The sequence below is a fragment of the Balaenoptera physalus genome (genome assembly GCF_965194825.1).
Source record: "Balaenoptera physalus genome assembly, chromosome: 7".
NCBI classification, from domain to species: domain Eukaryota; kingdom Metazoa; phylum Chordata; class Mammalia; order Artiodactyla; family Balaenopteridae; genus Balaenoptera; species Balaenoptera physalus.
Genome location: NC_138886.1, coordinates 54,671,633 through 54,695,175, shown reverse-complemented (window position 1 = coordinate 54,695,175; position 23,543 = coordinate 54,671,633). Strand labels below are relative to the sequence as shown.

General features: G+C 37.8%; 1 protein-coding gene and 1 long non-coding RNA gene across 6 annotated transcripts in view; both read left to right on the top strand.

The window, feature by feature from the left end:
* GLIS3 (GLIS family zinc finger 3) overlaps positions 1 to 23,543 on the top strand; it is a 507,022-nt gene that overhangs the window by 241,636 nt on the left and 241,843 nt on the right. The gene's annotated exons all lie outside the window — the stretch shown is intronic.
* Positions 4,162 to 23,355, top strand: LOC309665025. The gene is made up of 2 exons (XR_014266167.1): positions 4,162 to 5,230; positions 5,541 to 23,355. It is a non-coding gene; the product is annotated as an uncharacterized lncRNA (long non-coding RNA).

Below are 23,543 nucleotides of genomic sequence, written 5' to 3'. Positions count from 1 at the left end.
TTTCAAAGCACAGATTTCTCTTATTCAGGACTTTCAATGCCCTCTCTGAGCTCTAAAGTAGCTAAACACATTTTTAGTAGCTTCACTGAAAGAAAGTACAGCCTGGAGCCAAGAGCTTTCATGCCAAACTTTAAGCTAGAGCAGATTTTTTAAGTCATGTTAGAAACCTCCAAAAGAAGAGGGATTATAATGAAAAATGTTGACCTGTCCTTAACTTAACAGCAGGAATGGCAGCAGTACAATAATAATGATTTCTCTACTGTATTACTTCCAGCCTGGCTGAAAAGGATCTCTTAGTTTCCTTTTGTGGTCAAAAGATGGGGCTATAAATGGGACAGCTAGATGTATATCAGGCATCCTGTGGCAGGAGTCTTCTGCACTGCTGGAGCTATTACTGGGGCTACATAGATCTCCAGAGAGTCCTAGGGCCATGCAAGAAGAATTACATGGTTACAGAATCATAAGATTTGGAAGGGAACTCAAGTTGTCTGGATCAGTGGTTGCTAGACTGGGTTCTACTGAACCCACGAGTTCCACAGAAGGATGGGGCAGGGCAGGGCAGGTGGGAGCAGGGCTCTGTAGAAGCTTCTGGTGGAGTGGAACCATGCAAATAGGGGCAGGATGCTCCATAGCCCTATTTTAGCCAAAGCAGATTTGCTTTTATATGCTTTATATATTGTTTGGCATGAAATTATATTTGCATAAAGGGTTGCATTGATAAAAATAATTTTAAGACTACTGATCTGGTATAACTTTCTCTTAGTCTAGGAATTTCCTTTACAATAACCTAGAACAGAAGTAATTCCTTCTCAATTTACCTAGCTCTAGTGATGGGGAACTGTATCAGTCAGTCAGGGCCCACTGAAAAGACCGCAATCACACCAGTCATTTTAACAGAGAGAATTCAGTGTAAAGAATTGTGATTCTTAATAATTCCAAACAATTTTTAACAATTCCAAACTAGGTATGGGAAAAATGAAAAAGTTAAAAGAAGGGGAGGAAGTAACTGTGGGAAGTAGCTGTCACCCCTTGAAACAGGAACAAAGACAAGAGGTCAGAATTGTTAAAATTTAGGAGCTTGGAGAAGGGTCCCAGGGAGCTGGGAACCAGGTCTCTGAGGAGGAAACTCTGAGCTGATGAGGCTGGCTCTGGGCTTGTTGGAAAAACTACAAATTGGGATTAATTACTGTGGCCAAGGTGAAGGCCTTCTCGTAGGGTAATCCTGTCAAGAACAGAAGAACCTGGAAGGAGCCAGTCCTTTCTCCCTCCTCCAGTTTTCCTCTAGCACTCCCTATTGGTAGAGGCTAACAGGGAACCACCTGGCAACGGAGAAATGAATTGCAGCTTCCCAGCTTTAGCAGCACAAAGCATAGCACAGAAGGGTGGTTTTGAAGCTGAAATGCAATACCTTAATAACCAGCATAGGAATATACCCTTTCTCAATGTATCCTAGTGTATTGTTTTTTTGTTTGTTTGTTTTTGTTTTTAACATCTTTATTGGAGTATAATTGCTTTACAATGGTGTGTTAGTTTCTGCTTTATAACAAAGTGAATCAGCTACACATATACATATATCCCCATATCCCCTCCCTCTTACGTCTCCCTCCCACCCTCCCTATCCCACCGCTCTAGGTGGTAACAAAGCACCAAGCTGATCTCCCTGTGCTATGCAGCCTAGTGTATTGTTGAATCAACTTTAAGTGAGAAACAAAGAAGCAGACAAGTAAACAAAAACCCTTTCCATTTTGGAGGGAATTTATCCTTCCTTCCCAAGTTTTCTTTTCTCCAGGCCAAATACACCCAGTCCCTTCAGCCTGCCTCAAGGACATGTGTAGACATTTTGGTTGTCATCCTTTGGACACCTTCCAGTTTGTCAGCATCTCTTTTAACTGTGGTTCTCAATTTGTTAGTACCTACTGAAAGCCTTAAAATGTGCGTACTTTTTTCTTAGCAGTTCCACTGCTAGGAATTTATCCTTATGACGTTTTCATAGTCTGCATAAAAATTTAGCTATAAGGGTATTAATTTCAATGTTGATCATTTTTTAAAACTTTGGAAAACCATAAATGTTCAAAAATAGGGGATTGGTTGTACTGGACAGTACTCGGCAGGTATTATAAATGATGATGAAGAAGAAAATTTAACAATATGAAAACAAAGTCACATTGTATTTTTAGGTAAAAAAGTCAGGTTATGAAATGGCTTACACATACATACATACATCCACATTAAAAAAAAAGATGGGGAGGATATATACTAAATATCCAACGTATGATTGGTGATTATTTTGAGATGGAGATATAATGGGCAGTTTTAATTTTCTTCTTTCTAGTTATTTGTATTTTAAACTTATTTTCCAATTAAAATATAGTTCCTTTCGTAATAAACCGAGAAGTAATCCGGTGCACAGATTGGAGCTTAAGACTTTATAGGTATCTTTTGACTAACACATAATGGAATTACAGTTTCCCTTCATCTGAAAAATATAGTTCTATTAAGACAACCTAAGATTGCACTTTTTCTTTCTTTCTTTCTTTCTTTTTTTTTTTTTTTTGCAATTATGTCACTTTGTTTCTTCATTGTAAGGTTTTAATCATTTAAAATTCAATATTTTTTTAACATGAGGATCATGGTTCTCATGGGATAGTAGGTAGAACCTATTAATCAAGGTTTCCTCACCCTCTACAGATCTAAAATGTATTTTTAATCAACTTTATTGGGTTTTAATTTACATTCAGTAAAATGTACTCATTTTTAAGTGTAAAGTTCCATGAAATTTGACTAATGCATTTACCTGTGAAACCGCCACTCCAGTCAATATGTAGAATATTTCCATCACTCTGCTAAGTACCCTTGTGTCAGTTTTCAGCCAACGCCTCTGTCAACTCTGGACTGAGGTAACCACTTCTTTGCTTTCTGTTACTGTAGATTAGATTTGCCATTTTAATCATTTGACAGAAATGGAATCATCCAGTATGTACAATTTGCTCCTAGCTTCTTTTGTGCAGTATAATGTCCTTGAGATTCATTTATTATCATATATTGAAGTAGTTCATTCCTATTTATTGCTGAGTAGTATTGCATTTATATGAATATATCATAGTTTGTCTGTCCATACACTTGATGGGCATTTCAGTTGGGGCTATTGTGAATAAAGCTTCTGTGAACATCCTAAAATCTTTTAAAAACCTATATCTAAGACTCTATGTTAGCTCCTATTTAATATCTTTTATTTGGTTTATTTCCATCATGTCAGCTCATGTCAGCCTTTTAAAAGCTAGTTCTATCATCTAATGTATTTGTCATTCTTCTCATCATGTGCCAACTACTTATTTGATGAATATGACTTTTATATCTTCATTGTGAAATTGCATCAGTAGAAAGATTGCTGGAGCAGTCAGGAAACTATAAACCTCCTCCTGTGTGTCTTTGAGAAAGTCTCTTAAAAACTTAAGTGTCTGTATCTGGAGAATCAAGAAGATTGCTGTAGATGATCCTCTTATATTGGCTTTAGCTCCAGAATTCTGTGGTTTGGTGAAAATGCCTGATTACCAAATAGAGGCAAAATCACATTTACCAAGATCATGTTTCCTTTGTAGGTGACACAGATGACTGAGACCAGGTGACTGAAATGTAACTAGATCCTGTGTGTGATCCTATGTTGATGATTTTAACTAATGCTGTCTAAGAAAAGGTCTTGGTACAGGGATAGGGCCCTAAACATGGCTCTTCATGGTGATGGCATTTCCAGATCATTGGAATATGGAAAACGAATCTCCTATGATGTAATAAGGGATCAAGGTACAAAATATAGACCATAAGAGAATATAATCCAATTGGGTAACCTCCATATCTGACAAAGGAGGAAAGGAGTTTAGAGATTGACAGCTGATAAGAAATGGAGAACTGGGACTGAAATGTGGCTGAATCTCTCAAGGTTATGGGGTTTGGTAACACCAATCATCAAGAAAGAATTATCAGGAGGAGTAGTTGAGTGTATTTAGAGGAATATAAGCCACAAAAAGCTTAGAAAATAAGTGTTTAGAAAAGGAAACTAAATTCCTGGAATTTCTGTGACAAATCCTGGGTGATGAGGATGCCCAGTCATGGCTTAGGTGGAGCAGTTTCAACCTGAAACCAAAGTATTTGGGGAGACCCTGCTCCTCTGGAGACTCCTGAGTCATGACATTGATCATCCCCAGCCTGGGGCTAGCTCAGTGGTAAATTAGCAAGAAGACTCTATTCCCTTGGATTGGGGAGGAAGGAGGAACCAGCCAGCTGGAAGGGAGATGGAGAGATAGAAATGCCAGAGAGTGGGGCAAAATGATTGTAGCATGCTCCTTATGCAAATTTGAGTGAATTAAACTGGAAACCTGCCCCTTGGCTCTCAGTTTGAATAATGGCATTCTGCAAGTTACTTCTTCAATGACTATTTTGTGTTCTGCATTTTAAGCAGGGGTTTATGTACTTACACACATCAGACACACACAGTTCAACCACTGAGCACCTCCTATACGTCAGGTGCTGCTTCATATACCTTGCATGTTTTGGTTTACTTAAAATTCCCATTAATTCCGTAAAGTAGATGCTCATTATTATTCCCATATCATGAATTAAGAAACTGAGGCAGAGAGAAGTTAATTCCTTTGAGGAGTAAGGATTTGAACCTTGGCAGTCTGACTCCAGGATTTACACTCTGAACCACCATGTTATGTTGCTCTCTACCTTGTATGCCCTGGTCAGGATTGGGGAAGAGTGCTGTGTCACCCAGTAGAGGCCATCCTGAGTTTCTGCTTTGTGGCTGTGAATTGTGAGTATTTCTCAGCCAGCTTTGCTCATGTTGTCATACCCTGAGAGTCTGTCTATCAGCTTTTTCAGCCTGGGAGTAGAGACGCAGGCTTCTCTTATGAGTGAGTCCCAAAGTGTGGTAGTCCATGATTTTTTTGAATGACCTGGGTGCTTGTTCTTAGGCCCCACCTAAGATCTTCTGAATCTGAAACTTTCAAGGTGAAACCTGACAGTTAGAAGGTGTAACACATTCTTGGGTGATTTGAGTGTACACAGAGGTTTGAGAACAGCTGTTTAAGCATCCTGTATTTAGATGATTTTTATATCAATTCTCTTTTGCATGATCATTCTTGTAAATCAATTCAGATGAATGTATCTCTATCTCCACTGTACTATAGAAATCTGGTGGTGGGTATTAGAAGAACAGGTGTGCAACACAAGTGTAGTGGTTGCAAGTTTTTTTTTTTTTTTAATTTTTTTATTAATTTATTTATGGCTGTGTTGGGTCTTCGTTTCTGTGCGAGGCTTTCTCTAGTTGTGGCAAGTGGGGGCCACTCTTCATCGCGGTGCGCGGGCCTCTCACTGTCGTGGCCTCTCTTGTTGCAGAGCACAGGCTCCAGACGCGCAGGCTCAGTAATTGTGGCTCACGAGCCCAGCTGCTCCGCGGCATGTGGGATCTTCCCAGACCAGGGCTCGAACCCGTGTCCCCTGCATTGTCAGGCAGATTCTCAACCACTGCGCCACCAGGGAAGCCCCTGGTTGCAAGGTTTTAAAGCTGGTTTCCAATTTGAGATTGGTAGCCATTTGAAAAAGAAAGAAAGATACTTAAGGGGCCAATATTTAAAAAACAAAGCAATAAACCCAAGTGGAAAACGATCATAAATACATGCATCATGCTTTATGGCTAAAGCATATGATTTTATTTGAGTTATTTTACTACTAATTTGGCCTTTCAGTTCTATTTGGGGCTATATGTGAACTTTACACTGATGAGCATGGCTTTGTTAGGCTGCTCATGTATATCACAAGTTTCTCTTTTTTAATTCAGTCTACTCTTACGGAAGAAACAAACTAAACAGTCACAACAGCAGCACAATAATATAACAACAAAAAAGAACAGTCCTTTCTAGAAAGCCAGTTCTCTTGTTATATGCAGAAATCTCTGTAATAGACAGGATGTCATAAAAAAAAGATTCATGCTTGGCTAGACTTTTCAGTAAATTGTAAAGAGGAAGAAATATCATGTTTTATTTACAGTGAATGTATTTCATACATAGGAACTAAATTTTGATAACTCAATAATGGCTATTTAAAATGTCCCTGGAAGTTTTACAGAAAACTCTTCTCCTCCCCTTCTGAAAATTAACTCAGTCGTGCCCAAAGGTTACTGATGGATTGGAGACACTCTGACTCCATTGTCATGGAAGAGTGGACCCGCCATGAAACTACCCACTCACCATGTTGGGAACATTGTACGATTGTCCTTGTGCACTTGTCAACTAAGGGCTTTACAGCCTGGCCCTTTTCACAATAGTCCAAACTTTGCAATGGTTGTGCATAACACAGAAGGCCCATCTTTGAAGGATTTGAGTTGTGTGTGAGCACATGTTGTGAAATGGTCAAAACTAAACATTATTATCAAGATGAACTCTTCTCAAGAGAGAAGATGAGTAGCTTGAAAGCACTCTTTGGAGGAAAGAACCACTGAGAGAGGCACAGAGCTGGAAATAAAGGATGAGGGGACTATTTCCATGATTAGAGAAAGCATCCCTCCACAGCTTTGCCTGGCCTTCTCTGGCATCTGAGACAGTAGGATGACCCAGTAGGTGGGTATATATAGAGCTCCATCCTTTATGTTGTACAGAGCTGTGGGCTTCGTTCTCTGTCCAAAGGGGTGTTATCAAGGCAAGTAAATGCAACCTGTTGCTTTTCTTCTTTGGGTGTGTTTCTTGATGTTGTGTTATCTCTTGCTTTGTGATGGATGAGTTTTTGTGGCTTTTATGAAACTCTCAGGGTGACTTTTTAAAAGGTATATTAAGAAAGTACTTTAAAATTAGAAAGCCACCTTAGTAATTCTCCTCCCAAAGAATAAAAATGCCAAATTAGGAATTGTGGACTCCAGGGAGTATGACAAAGGGAAACTGAATTTTATCCTTTTCCCTCTGGTTGGTTCTAGCAGTCCTGGGAGCAGATACTAGTAGTAAGATTTCCTAAAGGATAACAATGTTGGCAGCTGTCACTTAAGCTTTTTCATAGTTCTTTGTTCCTTAACACATGCAGATATCCATGTACTCCTTTTAAAAGTCAAAATCTGAGATCCAGGAAAGAAAAGGAAACATTGGTGGAGACTTCAAGGTCATGGATGATTTAGAAATAGCTTATTTCGTACCCTGATTCTAATCCAACCCCAGCACACTCTGTTGGCAAAGCTAGTATCAAGTTTATTTTCGGGATAGTTATAACTGATATTACTTTCAATTTCCATAGAATCATGTCCGTATTGTTTAAGGAGTTCCTCTGTACTTTGAAAAAAGAAAGAGAAAAACAGCAAGATTTAGATTAAGGACATCTACTTGTGATTTTATTTTCCTTATTCATATTGGCCCAGTGGTTACATAACAGATTGCTGCTATGAATATTTCCCATCACATTGTATCTTTGAAATGTACCTATAGGCATTTGAAGCCCATGACTCCCAGTGATGCATTGTCTCCTTATTTAAATTCAAGGAATGTTTTGTGACCATTGCTGATTCCTGAGTGGGAGCTTTTGGTGTATTAGCATGCTTTGCAGTTGAAAGGCCTTATAGATCTCTTTGCATAATATTGGTCAAATCATCATAAACCAATTTTAAAGGAAGAAAAAAGGTCCCAGTGGTGAAAGGAAAAAATAATGACAAAGAAACCTGCTTCCTGTGAGTGTACATGTACATATCTCTGAGTGCTAAAGTACAGCTATATAAAGCAGGGGGTTTAACCTTGCCACCATGTTGTGAAGCTCTTTTCTATCTTAGCAGGGCTTTTCTAGCTGGCCCATAAAGGAACTCTAAAAAGTGTTCTCATAAATAATTGGAGGCTCACTGGCACCAGATTAATTAATTACTTAATTATTTGAATATTTGAGTGCTGATTACTTGCTTTGGTATATAAGAATTTGAATATGTGGGGCAGAGAAATAATTTTACCCATTCTCTTTCACCTGGGTGTGTGAGAGAGAATTACATAGAGCTTACACATAAACACACATACACAAACACGAGTTACCACCACCTATCACCTTCTTTGGCGTCTTTTTTGATACCAGAGGGTTTAGAGAGTCAGTAGTCGTGTCTGGGGACATAGTCTTAGATATCTGAGAGATCTTACTTAACAAACAAAATTTCCCAGGAAATAGTCCTTATTTTTCAGTTTTCTCATTATTCTTACTTGGTGCAAATCTGAACTTATGCTAAGTCATTATCCATTAAATCGTTATACTCAAGAGGGAGGAACTCAGTACAGAATGGATCTATATGGAACCTTCTTATAAGGAAGGGATTTGAAAATTGAAGAATCTGAAGAACTTTTCTATAAAGCTGTCTCAACTATGAAATATCAACTTTAGCAGAGATACTGAGGGCAGAATTAAGATCCAATATGTAAATTACCTTGAATGTAAATAGATTAAATGCTCCAACCAAAAGACACAGACTGGCTAAATGGATACAAAAACAAAACCCATATATATGCCGTCTACAAGAGACCCACTTCAGGCCTAGGGAAACATACAGACTGAAAGTGAGGGGATGGAAAAAGATATCCCATGCAAATAGAAATCAACAGAAAGCTGGAGTAGCAATACTCATATCAGATAAAATAGACTTCAAAATAAAGACTGTTACAAGAGATAAGGAAGGACACTACATAATGATCAAGGGATCAATCCAAGAAGAATATATAACAATTATAAATATTTATGCACCCAACATAGGAGCACCTCAATACATAAGGAAACTGCTAACAGCCATAAAAGAGGAAATCGACAGCAACACAATAATAGTGGGGGACTTTAACACCCCACTTACACCAATGGACAGATCATCCAGACAGAAAATAAATAAGGAAACACAAGCTTTAAGTGGCACAATAGACCAGATAGATTAAATTGATATTATAGGACATTCCATCCGAAGGCAACAGAATACACTTTCTTCTCAATGCACATAGAACATTTTCCAGGATAGATCACATCTTGGGTCACAAATCAAGCCTTGGTAAATTTAAGAAAATTGAAATTGAATCAAGCATCTTTCCTGACCACAACACTATGAGATTAGAAATCAATTACAGGAAAAAAACTGTAGAAAACACAAACACATGGAGGCTAAACAATATACTACTAAATAACCAAGAGATCACTGAAGAAATCAAAGAGGAAATCAAAAAATACCTGGAAACAAATGACAGTGAAAACATGACAGCCCAAAACCTACGGGAGGCAACAAAAGCAATTCTAAGAGGGAAATTTATAGCAATTCAATCTCACCTCAAGAAACAAGAAAAATTTCAAATAAACAATCTAACCTTATACCTAAAGCAACTATAGAAAGAAGAACAAAAAACCCCCACAGTTAGTAGAAGGAAAGAAATCATAAAGATCAGAGCAGAAATAAATGAAATAGAAGTGAAGAAAACAATAGCAAAGGTCAATAAAACAAAAAGTTGGTTCTTTGAGAAGATAAACAAAATTGATAAACCTTTAGCCCAACTCATCAAGAAAAAAAGGGAGAGAACTCAGATCAATAAAGTTAGAAATGAAAAAGGAGAAATTACAACTGACACCGCAGAAATGCAGAGGATCATTAAGAGACTATTACAAGCAACTGTATGCCAATAAAATGGACAACTTGGAAGAAATGGATAAATTCTTGGAAAGGTACAATCTCCCAAGACTGAACCAGAAAGAATTAGAAAATATAAACCGACCAATCACAAGTAATGAAATTGAAACTGTAAGTAAAAAATCTTCCAACAAATAAAAGTCCAGGACCAAATGGCTTCACAGGTGAATTCTGTCAAACATTTAGAGAGCTAACACCTATCCTTCTCAGACTCTTCCAAAAAATTGCAGAGGCCACTATCACCCTGATACCAAAACCAGATAAAGATGTCACACACACAAAAGAAACTACAGACCAATATCACTGATGAACATAGATGCAAAAATTCTCAACAAAATCTAGCAAACAGAATCCAACAACACATTAAAAGGATCATACACCATGATAAAGTGGGATTTATCCCAGGGATGCAAGGATTCTTCAATATATGCAAATCAATCAATGTGATACACCATATTAACAAATTAAAAAATAAAAACCATATGATCATCTCAATAGATGCAGAAAAAGCTTTTGACAAAATTCAACACCCATTTATGATAAAAAAAACTCTCCAGAAAGTGAGCATAGAGGGAACCTACCTCAGCATAATAAAGGCCATATAAAACAAACCCATAGCAAACATCATTCCATCATTCTCAATGGTGAAAAACTGAAACAATTTCCTCTAAGATCAGGAACAAGACAAGGATGTCCATTCTCACCACTATTATTCAACATAGTTTTGGAAGTCCTAGCCACGGCAGTCAGAGAGGGAAAAGAAATAAAAGGAATACAAATTGGAAAAGAAGAAGGAAAACTGTCACTGTTTGCAGATGACATGACACTATACATAGACAATCCTAAAGATGCCACCAGAAAACTACTAGAGCTAATCAATGAATTTGGTAAAGTTGCAGGATACAAAATTAATGCACAGAAATCTCTTCATTCCTATACACTAACAATGAAAGATCAGAAACAGAAATTAAGGAAACAATCCCATTTAGTGTCACAACAAAAAGAATAAAATGCCTAGGAATAAACCTACTTAAGGAGGCTAAAGACCTGTACTCAGAAAACTATAAAACACTGATGAAAGAAATTAAAGATGATACAAATAGATGGAGAGATATACCATGGTCTTGGATTGGAAGAATCAACATTGTGACAATGACTATACTACCCAAAGCAATCTACAGATTCAGTGCAATCCCTATTAAACTACCAATGGCATTTTCCACAGAATTAGAACAAAAAATTTTACAATTTGTGTGGAAACACAAAAGACCCTGAATAGCCAAAGCAATCTTGAGAAAGAAAAACAGAGCTGGAGGAATAAGGCTCCCCGACTTCAGACTATGGTACAAAGCTACAGTAATCAAGACAGTATGGTACTGGTACAAAAACAGAAATATAGATCAGAGGTACAGGATAGAAAGCCCAGAGATAAACCCACACACCTATGGCCACCTAATCTATGACAAAGGAGGTACGAATATACAATGGAGAAAAGACAGCCTCTTCAATAAGTTGTGCTGGGAAAACTGGACAGCTACATGTGAAAGAATGAAATTAGAACACTACCTAACACCATACACAAAAATAAACTCAAAATGGATTAAAGACCTAAATGTAAGACTGGACACTATAAAACTCTCAGAGGAAAACATAGGTAGAATACTCTGACATAAATCACAGCAAGATCTTTTTCGATCCACCTCCTGGAGTAAAGAAAATAAAAGCAAAAATAAACAAATGGGACCTAATTAAAAGCTTTTGCACAGTAAGCAAAGGAAACCATAAACAAAGTGAAAAGACAGCCCTCAGAATGGGAGAAAATATTTGCAAATGAAATAACTGACAAGGGATTAACCTCCAAAATATACAAACAGCTCATGCAGCTCAATATCAAAAAAACAAATAACCCAATCAAAAAATGGGCAGAAGATCTAAATAGACATTTCTCCAAAGAAGACATACAGGTGGTTTAAAAGCACATGAAAAGATGCTCAACATCACTAATTATTAGAGAAATGCAAATCGAAACTACAGTGAGGTATCACCTCACACCAGTTAGAATGGCCATCATCAAAAAGTTTACAAACAATAAATGCTGGAGAGGGTGTGGAGAAAAGAGAACCTACTTGCGTTGTTGGTGGGAATGTAAATTGATACAGCCACTATGGAGAACAGTATGGAGGTTCCTTAAAAAACTAAAGATAGAACTACCATATGACCCAGCAATCCCACTACTGGGCATATACCTTGAGAAAACCATAATTCAAAAAGACACCTGTACCCCAGTGTTCACTGCAGCACTATTTACAATAGCCAGGACACGGAAACAACCGAAATGTCCATCAACAGATGAATGGATAAAGAAGATGTGGCACATGTATGCAATGGAATATTACTCAGCCATAAAAAGGAATGAAACTGGGTCATTTGTAGAGATGTGGATGGACATAGAGTCTGTCATACAGAGTGAAGTAAGTCAGAAAGAGAAAAACAAATATTGTATATTAATGCATATATGTGGAATCTAGAAAAATGTACAGATGAACCTATTTGCAGGGCAGGAATAGAGACACAGACGTAGAGAATGGACCTGTGGACACAGAGGGGGAAGGGGATGGTGGGATGAATTGGGAAATTAGGATTGACATATATACACTACCATGTGTCAAATAGATAGCTAGTGGGAACCTGCTGTTACCACTAGCACAGGGAGCTCAGCTCAGTGCTCTGTGATGACCTAGATGGGTGGGGTGGGAGGGAGGTCCAAGAGGGAGGGTATATATGTATACATATAGCTGATTCACTTCGTTGTACAACAGAAACTAATACAACATTGTAAAGCAACTATACTCCAATTTTAAAAAGCCAATACGTAAATTATATATGTATATGATACAATACAATGTGTATTATATCTATGTATATACATAGATATAACGTTTTGAGTCAGAATCACTTGACTGTCTTATTACAGATACATGCAAATGTCAGCTGGACCGAGTAGAATGTGGATGAAATGGCTGCCTATGCACCTTGGTACCATGTTCTGTAGGTCTCTGCCTGGATCCGACAGTGATGACACAGATGGCTGGAGCATATTCAGAGCTTCTCTTCCTGTCACCCATAGGCTTCCCTTCCCAAATGAAAATTTTCAGTTACACTTCAAACTGGAGAAGGCAGAGTGTCCTTGGGGTTGGTTTTCTTTTAAAATCTACTATGGTATTTTAGAGTGATTCCCAAATCTTCCATAAAAGAGCTTTGGCAAAATAGCAAAACAGCTGTAAAAGGCTCTTGACTAAATTTAATGGCTTAATTTCCCTGTAAGTATGCACTGTAGAGCAAAAAGCACCCCTCCACACACACTTTCATTTCAAGGTACTTTCTGCTTCAATCTGGAGGTAGGCATGCAGTTGGTAAAAAACCTTTTGATGTTCTGGGGAAAAAAATAGCCTAATATTTGACAGATAGTCTAAAAAGAAACTTTAGGATTTTTAGATCGTAAGTATCTGTGAGAGCCACTGTGGGCTGTTACAGACTCAGACTGGGCCTTTAGTAGGCTTGTAGGCCCATGTGCATTTACATCTATTAATGATTTTTATTTGTAAATATCTTATCTTTAATCCTGCTTTCTCCTGGGGATAGCAACTGGAATATTTATGAGCCTGAGGTTTGGAATGGCTGAAGCGCTATTCCAAGTTTAGCTTCCAGCTGGGCAGCCTCTCCAGGGGTTTTAGGCGCAGAGGCTGAAGAGGACCCAAAGGAGCAACCTCCAAGTCTTGAAGTCTGGAAGACAAGGTAGCCAATTAATTTCCCAACCATAAAGTTTTCGAGCTGGCTCGTATCTTAGGAATCTACTCTGCTCAGTAAGTTCCTATATATTCAACAGGGCATTTTTATTGAGCCTTATCCGAGGCGCTAAAGGCTTTGTAAAACTATAAGTTTTATAGTATTCTGCTAATCCCATGCATTTATTGGAACTAATGCTATTGGCTGAATGTGTACAAGTTACTTACTTTTCTGAGCCTTAATTCTCAATGAGTGAGACAAGGGGGTTGGATTATAGATGATTTCTAAAAATCCCTTACTTTTCTGATATTCTTTAATTAATGATTAGACCTGGATTTATTGGTCAAGTCTCCATTGAGAAGTCAGATAGACCTGTTAAACACACACATACTCACACACACAGAGCAAAAACCCCCAAAAACCTATAGTCAAGAAAGGAAAGACTCCCTTGACAGCACTCTCTTTCAACGTTTCATATTACGACTAGTCTTGTCTCCTTCCGCTGGTCTTATGGAGGCAGATATAGGACCATGTAGACTGACGTACTTTGCAGTTAATGACAGGAGGAATGTCTTCTCTGAAATTTTAGCTTTGAGTCCCAGGGTTTTCTCTAATATTTATTATTTTGTTTCTGATTATACAGATTATACTTCGTCATTGTAAACAAATTGGAAAGTACAGAAAAATAAAAAGGAAGAAAAATAGTAAATTCATCACTCAAATACTTAACATGTTTTGGGGTATAATGTTGGCCTTTTTACTTTTCATACATATAATATTTCTTTGTCCTTTTCACCATTTGTGATTTGGAAGTTGTTACTTTTAGGTTAAAATTAATTTTATAATTAAATAGTGTACAACTTTTTCTCTAGTTGTCAAAATCATGAATGAAATACTCTGTTGATTTTCCACTTGGGCAACATAAGAAATATAGCATCTTTCGCTGACTTCCCTGAACTTTAGAATGAGATTATTATAATGATTTAAAAATTTTTGTTTTTTTTTTACATTTTGCTTTTAATACTTTTAATTCAAAAAATTTTTAGAATTTGCCTTTTTTATTATCTTATAAAATTTCATTTAATTTTAATTAGAAAATTTAGTTTCTGAACTCATGCTTACTACCAGCCTTTTCCTACTAATACTTCTCCATTTTTGAGCTCTTAATTTTGAGTCCTTTCTCTACCAGTTGGAAGTTGTTTGAGAACTCTTTTCAGGAAGGATATATAGTGTAATGCTTTCTGACTTTATACACCCTGAGAATTTTTTCTGTTATCTTTACCTAAGAATGATGACTACAGGATATTGAACAATTGTATCATAAGCTTTTTCTTTCAAAGCTCAGTGGTTATTGCTTCATTTTATTTCTAATTATTGTGGAGGAGAAGTCTGGAATCCATCTATTCTTTGCTAGTGATCTTTTTTCCTTGCTTTGATGCTTAATTTTTTCTTGAAATGAGGCATTATTAATTTTTTTTCTCTCCTAGAATACAGTCTACTATTCACTATCTTAATTGTGGTTTTAAATTTGGCAAATCTGTTTTATCTCTATACTGTCCTTACTCTAGTTTTGTATATAAAGTACCAACTTGAATCTAGTTGAAAAGACAAATTGGAAATTCTCAGAAATATTCTCTTGGTTCTTTAAGCAAAACTATTTCACAGGAATGCTTTTACTTTGATCCTTTGTGGCTGCTTGCTTATTTTGGCAACATCTTTTTACAGCACTTTCTAAACAGCATCTTTTCCTCTGTTCTTTGCTCGTACTCTCTCCTTTGTTCACTCCTATAAAGAAGCTTCTTTGTTTATGCATTGTTAGAGTGTTGAGACAGTGCATCAGGCAGGGTCCAGTCAGAAGACAAACCTTGCCAGTGTTTTGAAGAAGAACAATTTAATGTAAAGTATTATTAACCGATCAAAGGTGTTAAGTGCTAAAAAGGATAAGAGGACTCTGAGGAATACATGAGTGGCAAATGCAGGGAACAGTTGCTTCCTCTAGGGCTGAAGGGGACTAAGCAAGCAAGAAAGTAAGAATTTAGAAGCGAGATCCCCTCTTGTCCAATCAAGGTTGAGAATTAGACTTCATTGGAAAGGGTGTGTTGGCAGCTGTGTGGTGGACAAGTTCACTGGGTGTTAGCTGACCAGAGCTGTTCCACATGAAGCCCCTGCCGGAGTGCCAGCTGACTACAGCTGTTGAACAGGAAGTCACCCACCATGGTGCCAGTGGGCTGGGGCTGGTCCACGGGATGATGTGCACTGGGGTACTAGAGAAACTCACTAGAAAGTAAGTACCACTGGGCCTCATACACACTGCTGCAGGAATGCAATAGAAGCAAGAAGAAAAGCACACCAGAACTAGAAAGAGAAGCCCCTTCTTCCACTATGCCTTGCAGTGGCCTTCCAGTTTCTTCTGTTGACAAAGCCTAATATTTTACCAGCTGGCAAAGAAGAAATGCTTACAGGGTTCAGCTTTAGTTTTACTAAGCAGAGCAAAGAAGGGTGAACTGGAGTTGACAGTCAATAAGCTGCTAACTGACACAGATGGTCTCTCTGAGGCACAGATAAAAGAAAGAAGGAAGAGTTTTTAGTATTGTTTATATTACCTGGTCAGAAATCAAGCAGCCTGGAGTAGCAGCGAGAGAGCTGAAGCCATAGCATTGGCGACGAGGAGCATCAGCTTTGTGCTGTTGAGTTTCTTTTTCATTCTTTCTTGACCACCAAGAGGAGGCTGGGACCGTGCTCTTGTTCTGCAGATGGTACAGGTATCAGCATCAAGGGCAAACTGGGTAACCAGAGGGTTTCCCACCTAGGGGGCCTCCCTGCCTGGATGCTTCTATAAACCCTGCTGGGGTTCAGATAAGTTCCCAACAGCCCCACAATAATGAGTGTTAATGAGTTTCTGCTGGAGCCTCTCCGACTTCTGGGCCAGAGAGTTGTATATAAGGTCAGCCTTCCCTACAGACAAATACCATTTGCTCTTTTATTAAATAGAAATACCTTGAAATTTCTGGTGTGTGAATGTAACCCTTTCTAAATTCCTTAAAGGATGTAAATTTTCCAGGTTTTTTATATTCTTTGGGTCATTTTAATGAGATTATGGAAGGAGGCAGAGTTATATGTATACTTATACACCTGGAAGTCTTATATTTTTAATGTGCCGCAAGTCTGTTTTCCTGTACTTGTTTTAACCGTATATTAAAAAGTCCAGTCTTAGTCTGTATTTCTTATGCCCTTTCTAATTGAATTTAGAACTATGTAACATTATTTCAGGGCTAAAAATATATTGCATGCTTTAATGTTTAATTTTTATGAGTGTCATCTATACATACAGTGTAGCCGAATTCTAGCATCTTAAATAGACCTCTTCACCTGGAATAGTCTATGCTTGTCTGTTTAGTTAATTAGCATCACAGTGATTTATGGGTTGAGAAACATTTGGGTTTTGCTACTTTGTTTTTTTTGCTGGCCGGTAAGAAATTTATAAGGTTAATACAGAGAGTTCTATTTTAGTAAACCTGTTTACTAATTGGTAGAACATGACATTTGTGTTACTTAATACATTAAGGCAGAGAGGTGGGAATTTATATAAAACAAACAAATTTGTTATTAAAGTTTGAAAATGACAGAGAAATTCTCACCTGGGCTGTTGTGCAGTATTGGTATGAAAAGATTCAAAAAGGGTAAAATAAAAAGTGAAGGGCTTTATATAGCATGTGGAAAAAATCCCAAATATTGTAGTACTTAAAAAAATAAGCCATTCCACTTACCCTTGACTCATTCTTTGTTCAGTATTCCCTGATGCTCCTCTTTCTATCTGGTTTGTGTTGCTGGTGGCTCTTTAGAAGAATGGCTCTGAGTCAGGGAAAACCTGAGAAGGGACCCAGAGGAGCCTTTGTCCCAAGGAAGGGTCTGGTTTGCAAACTCCACAGCCTGAGGGAGTTCTGGGGAAAAACAGAATTTCAGACCTACAGAAGAAAAAATAGCCAGTTCTATATTCTTTATGGGACATGGGATTAAATTTATTGTTTTAAAATTATTTAATTAATAATTTTAATTTGAAAATATTTAATTAATTTAAAAAATTATTTCATAATTTCCAGAATCAAACTTTTTTCCTTTTCTAAAAAATTAGGAACAGTGCCAGTTTTAATCTTCAGGTGTCTCTGCTCTACTCTCAGACAAATTGATAGTGGAGCACTAGTCATGTCTACTAACAGCACTCTGGGGGATTAGGACCCATCAGCACCAGGACACTGGGACCCAGTTAACATGACTACATGTTCTCTTGCTAATTTTTTTTCATCTAATTAGTCTTAAATTTCAGTTTGAAGCCCATTTCCCTATATGAGAAAATGGAAATGAAATGGGAATTAAGTAGCTTCCTCTCTGACATTGGTTAATTTTATACATCTTCTCTGAGCAGAGGGTCTGGAATTGAGTGTGGTAGGAAGGGGATGAACTAAATGGGGATGTGGATATTGCATAACCAATGTTATAAATCCAATATTTATATTTTATAGAATAAAAATTAGAAATGCAGAAAATATGACAGTCAAGGAAAACCTTGAACTAATGTATAAATTTTATGTAAGTAATATCTCTGTGCTTTGTTGTGTAAAAGCTTTACATTTTTGTTAGTCACATCCTTCAATAGCTTCTATTATTTGTGGATTTTTATCTTATTTAAGAAGGCCTTTTTCTCCTAATATTAGAAAAAAATTCTCTGGTATTTACTTCTAATACTTAAAATTTTTCTACTCACTTTTCTCTCTTTATTCCTTGTAGAATTCATTTCTGTGTATGGTACAAGGTACAAATATAGGTTATTTTTTCCCCTCAATAAATGTAAGTTCTCCTGGCATCACTAAGGTCTATCTTTTTCTACTGAGATAATATGCTACCTTTAGCATAAACTATTCTAATTTTTGCCTTATTCTGTTACTTGGTTCTCTCATCTGTTTCAGTGGTCTAGTTGTCAGTTATTGTAGAGACATTTCAGAGTTTCCAAAAATGTCTTATAGCTTTAAAATATGTTTTGACATCCGGATAAGATGTTTCCTCTCATTATTAGACTTTTTCAAAATTTTGTTGACCTTACAGATTTTCCTTTCAATTTTAATGGGCCTCAGAATCAGGAATTTGATAAGTTCCATTAAAAATCTTGTGATTTTGATTGAAATTGCATTCAATTCACAGATAAATATTTAATCTCACTGTTCAGATTCTGATATTTTCCCTGTTTCTTCATGTCTTCCTTTATGTCTTGTAGTAAAGTCTTATGATTTTCTTCACATGCATATTTTACTTCAGTAGGTTTACTATTGGATATTGGACACGCACACTGTCACATAAACACACACACTCTCTGAATACCTTCACCTTTCAATTGGTTGGTTGTGTGTAGAAAAGTTATTTTTTCTATGATGACCTTGTGTATGACCAACCTATTAAACTCTTTTATTTGCCTTAATATTTCTTTTCAGTTGATTTTCCTAGATCTTCTAGGTATTCCTTTCTAATATTTACATCTCATTTGTTTTCTTGTTTAATTGCCTAATTTAGGACCTTTGATACATAGTTGAGTTCTTAGTGGTGAGATGATAGCAAACCTACTTGTCTTTCTTCGGTTTTAGTGAGTGTGCTTCTAATGCAATATCATTTTTAGAATTCTTATTTTTTTGTTTTTAAATCATGAATTGGGATTGAATCTTATCAAGAGCCTTTTTAACCTCTATTGAGACAATCATCTGGTTGGATTTCTGATTCTGTTAGTGTACTGAATTACATGAATAGATTTCCAGATGTTTAATCATTGTTCATTCCTGGAGTAAACAATTTGTTGTGGTAGGATTTGGTTTTCAATAATATTATTCTTTCCTGCACCAACATGCCAAATATATCACCCCACCTTCCAGGATAATTTGTAACATACCTCTAAAAGTCTCTTCCACACCATATGAGTTATTCATTGTATTATATGTTTTATAAGAGAATTTTACTAAGTGGGGAATAAAAAAGAATAAGTAAGAAGAAAGGATAAGTCTCATACATTTTGCTCCTGGGAATATTGTAAAATGTACAAATCACATCCCTAGACAGACCTAAGATGGTGTTGGCTCAGAAATACTTTTTTCTTTTGTGCTTTGTTTTTTGCAGAAATGGAACTTAATTTATTAATCATCAATATATTAATCTGATGAGGGTAAAGATTCAAGTGATGTAAATGAGTTTATTCCAAGTGCTTAGTCAACATAACAACAGTAAGAATTTGTGTCACTTGTACACTGTACTACTGTATACATAGCATTCTTAACATACACCATCTAAATTAATCTTCACAGCAATGATGGGGGCAGGCAGAAGAGTTATTATCACCCCATTTTATAGGTATGAAACTGAGGTTTGGAGAAGATGAGTGACTCAACTGAGGTCACATAGCAAAGGAGTGATTCGGTTAAGACTAGACCCCCAAGTCTTCTTAATCCTAAATCAGTATTCATTCCATCTCTGTCTCGGACCTTTTGTATAATGAAAACTCTATGTGGCAGAAACTGGCACAGAAGTAAAGAAAGTTGAGAACCCATTCTTTCCCTTCCACCTCTGTCCCACTCCCTCCAGTAATTTCAACATGAGGAAATTAGCAGGGAATCTTCAAGGAACATTTCTACAACATCATGAAGACTTTCATTTTGAACTGCCTTTTCTTTCTCTCCTAAATTAAGGAAGTCACTAAGCCACAGGGGCAGTGTATCATTTTAATATGACTCTGCATTTGTTGAGCTCCTTTGGGTCAAAGAACGCACAGTCCTGTATAGACATTATCTTTCACAACCTGGGTACTTAATGTGGGTAGGCAAGGAAGTAATTCAATCTCCATGTTGTGGGTAATGAAGTCATGTCAGGGAGAGGTGCTGGGACAGCCCAAAAACTCAGAGCAAATGAAGTGAGAATGGAGATGACCAACACACCTTCAGCCCCTCTCCACCTCCCATGCCCCGTTTTTACCACCTGACTTAAAGAAGCTCAGCTGTCCCAAAGGGAAGAAGCTGTCTCAGGATACACTGATCACTGAAAAATCAAAGGAACAGAGTAGTAAAATGTGCAGAGTCTTTATAAGTCACATGTGGCAGTCTAGCATAATTCTCCATGGAATATGCAAATACAGGCTTACAGAAAGAATAGCATGTTGCTTTTTTCCTCTAGAAACACTTGAAAATATCATGATGTTGGCCTTCATGATGCTTTTGATAATTCAGATATTTTACTGGACTGTCATGCAAACATGAGACTAGAAAAAATTGTTGGCATCTCATTTTTATACTAAACTGTGATAATACATACTCTGTGTAGTTCAGTCTTTACAGGTATCCAATTAAACCATTCTGTGCCTAGTTACACGAGGTTCCAAGTCTAGAATAGAAAGCCCTCCCCCCCCCCCACCATGTAGCATTGTAATGTTAACAACTGAGCAGCAGCCATCACAAAGCAGGCAAATAGAGAGTGGTGTGCAAGTCTATCTGAAAACCAGAGGATTGGGGTAGAAACTGTATCTGGAGCATAAAATGGATAGGCCAGAAAGTAAGGACTGGAGGGCAGGCTCTGAGTGTAGAAAATCTATAGGTGGGGGTGGAGGGTGGTCGGGCATAAGAATGGTACCAGTGAGCAGAGCTGAGACTTGCTTCTGGGGCAGAGCCTGGTTGACTTAGGGAGAAGAAAAGAGAATACCACTCTGAATGCAACTCATTGGTGAGCTGGCAGGGAGCACCTCCAGGTGAAAGGGACCAAGGATTATATTCAGTTGAGAGGAACCATTACCCAAGGTGATAAACAGATTGGCTGAGAGGAGAATCAGGTACCAGATTCGTGTTTAAAAAGACAATACTTGTTAAATTGGAAAGTTGAAGAGAAGACATAAATGGGAGACTCAGTAAAGGCAGTTAGTCCTGGAGAACTGAAAACAGAATAAAGTGAGGGGTAAAAATTCCATTAAGTGAGAAGTTCAGGATAGGCTGGAATTCCAAACTGGGAGCTTGGCTGAGACATCTTTGAGTAAAGTGTCCGGTGTGTGCTACGAGGCCTGGCAAATGGGCTCAAAGAAGCTGCCTGGGCTGGTCAGGAGCCTTAGGTTCCAGGAGGAAGGCTGCATGTAGAATTCAACATGGCCTTAAAAGTAGGAGTTGAGGACTTCCCTGGTGGCACAGTGGTTAAGAATCCGCCTGCCAGTGCAGGGGACACAGGTTCGAGCCCTTGTCCGGGCTTTCCCACGTGCCACGGAGCAACTAAGTCCGTGCACCACAACTACTGAGCCTTCACTCTAGAGCCCGCGAGCCACAACTACTGAGCCCATGTACCACAACTACTGAAGCCCACGCGCCTGTGCTCCGCAACAAGAGAAGCCACTGCAATGAGAAGCCTGCACACTGCAACAAAGAGTAGCCCCCTACCCCGCTCACCGCAACTAGAGAAAGCCCGCACAGCAATGAAGACCCAACACAGCCATAAATAAATAAACAAATAAATACATAAAAGTAGGAGTTGAGTTCTAGTTCAGATGTAGAAAATTGCAAGAGACCTTCACATCTACTCTAACAATGAGAATAAGCAATAGAATTACAGATGTTTTTAAACCAGTGAGAGAGCCAAGGACACAAAGAAGTAGACATAACTTCTTTCTCTTCCTAGGAGAGAAGAAACCCAGGGCTGCTTTCAGTCCTGGAAGAGTGGTAGGAAGAGGAGGAATATGTTATAGGCAGAGTAAGAAGAAACTAGCCCAATTTTAACTAACTTTGAGTGAATGCATGTTGGCTGGCTTGACTGTTTAGAAACCCAAGGATCCCTAGCCACAGAGCAAGCCTGCATCACCCTCTAACTTTTCCGTGGGCTTTTACCAAGTGCATAGGGGTGACAGGCAAAAGGCTGAGAGTAGGACAGAAAAGCTGATAGTTTCCTTTTAAGACACATGTGGGCTTTCCCAAGAGTAAGACAGTGACTTGGTGAAGGCTGACTGAAGACAGGAGAGGAGAGCTGAGAGAAATTCTGTCACAGCACTCTGGAGTGTTCTGTAGTCACCATCCAAAGGTTGAGGGCACCCAAAAGTAGGGCAGAGAGAGCTTTCCAGAGATACAGAAAGCCAGGAGCTGTAATGGAGAATGAAGAGAATTTCTTAATAATCCCAAAATATGCCTGCTGGACTTTAACATTGAGAGCGATAACCACCAGTTTTGAACATTGATGGTTTACCTGTAAACCATAGGGAGATCTGGAATCTTATTAGTACTCAGATCTCAACCTGCTAAAAAAGAGTCCTGATCCCATCCTCTAAATATTAAAGCCAGTGGTGAATTGAATTTAACTACAGCTGCAGTAAATCCAGACACAGATCAACTATAGATTAAATGACACAGTGCTCCTTTCCCCCCACCAAAGAAGAATGAGGCCTTTTCTGTGGATAAATATTAACTTAGTCTCCATTGTTCTTCTACACAAAATGTCTGCAAAAAATAAGTTATAGACCTATGAAAAAACAAGTGAATGTGACTCTTGCCCAAGAGGAAATAGTCATAGACATAAAGATGGTCCAGTTTTGTAATTATTAGGCAGGATTTTAAATGATTATGCTAGGTATCTTCAAGGATCTAGTGGAAAAAATGGATAACATGCAAGAACAGATGTGGAATTTCAGCGGAGAGATGGCAATTTCTTTTTTGAAGTTGGCGCAGGAGAGCCTAGAGGGTCAAAGAGATCAATAGGGAGAGAAAGGCCCTATTCAATAGGGATGTGATTCTGTACCCAGGGCAGTGACTACTTATCCTCTGCCATGCTCTTGTGCTCCCTATTACACATGTGTGTTCATAGTTGCTAATTATGAAAAAACAAAAATAAATAAAACCAAAAAAAAAAAAGCAAAACAAAGAAAAGAAAGCAAAGGCCTACAAGCATTTCTTGGTCTGGAGAAATTAGTGGCACAAGAAGCCAGGCTCATAGCTAAATCCTGGATTCACTTCCTTTTCCCTAGGAATAACGTACATTTGTGATTCTGTACAATCCACACAATGAGTGATATTCTTTGTCTTTTTCCTTAGCTTTGTTT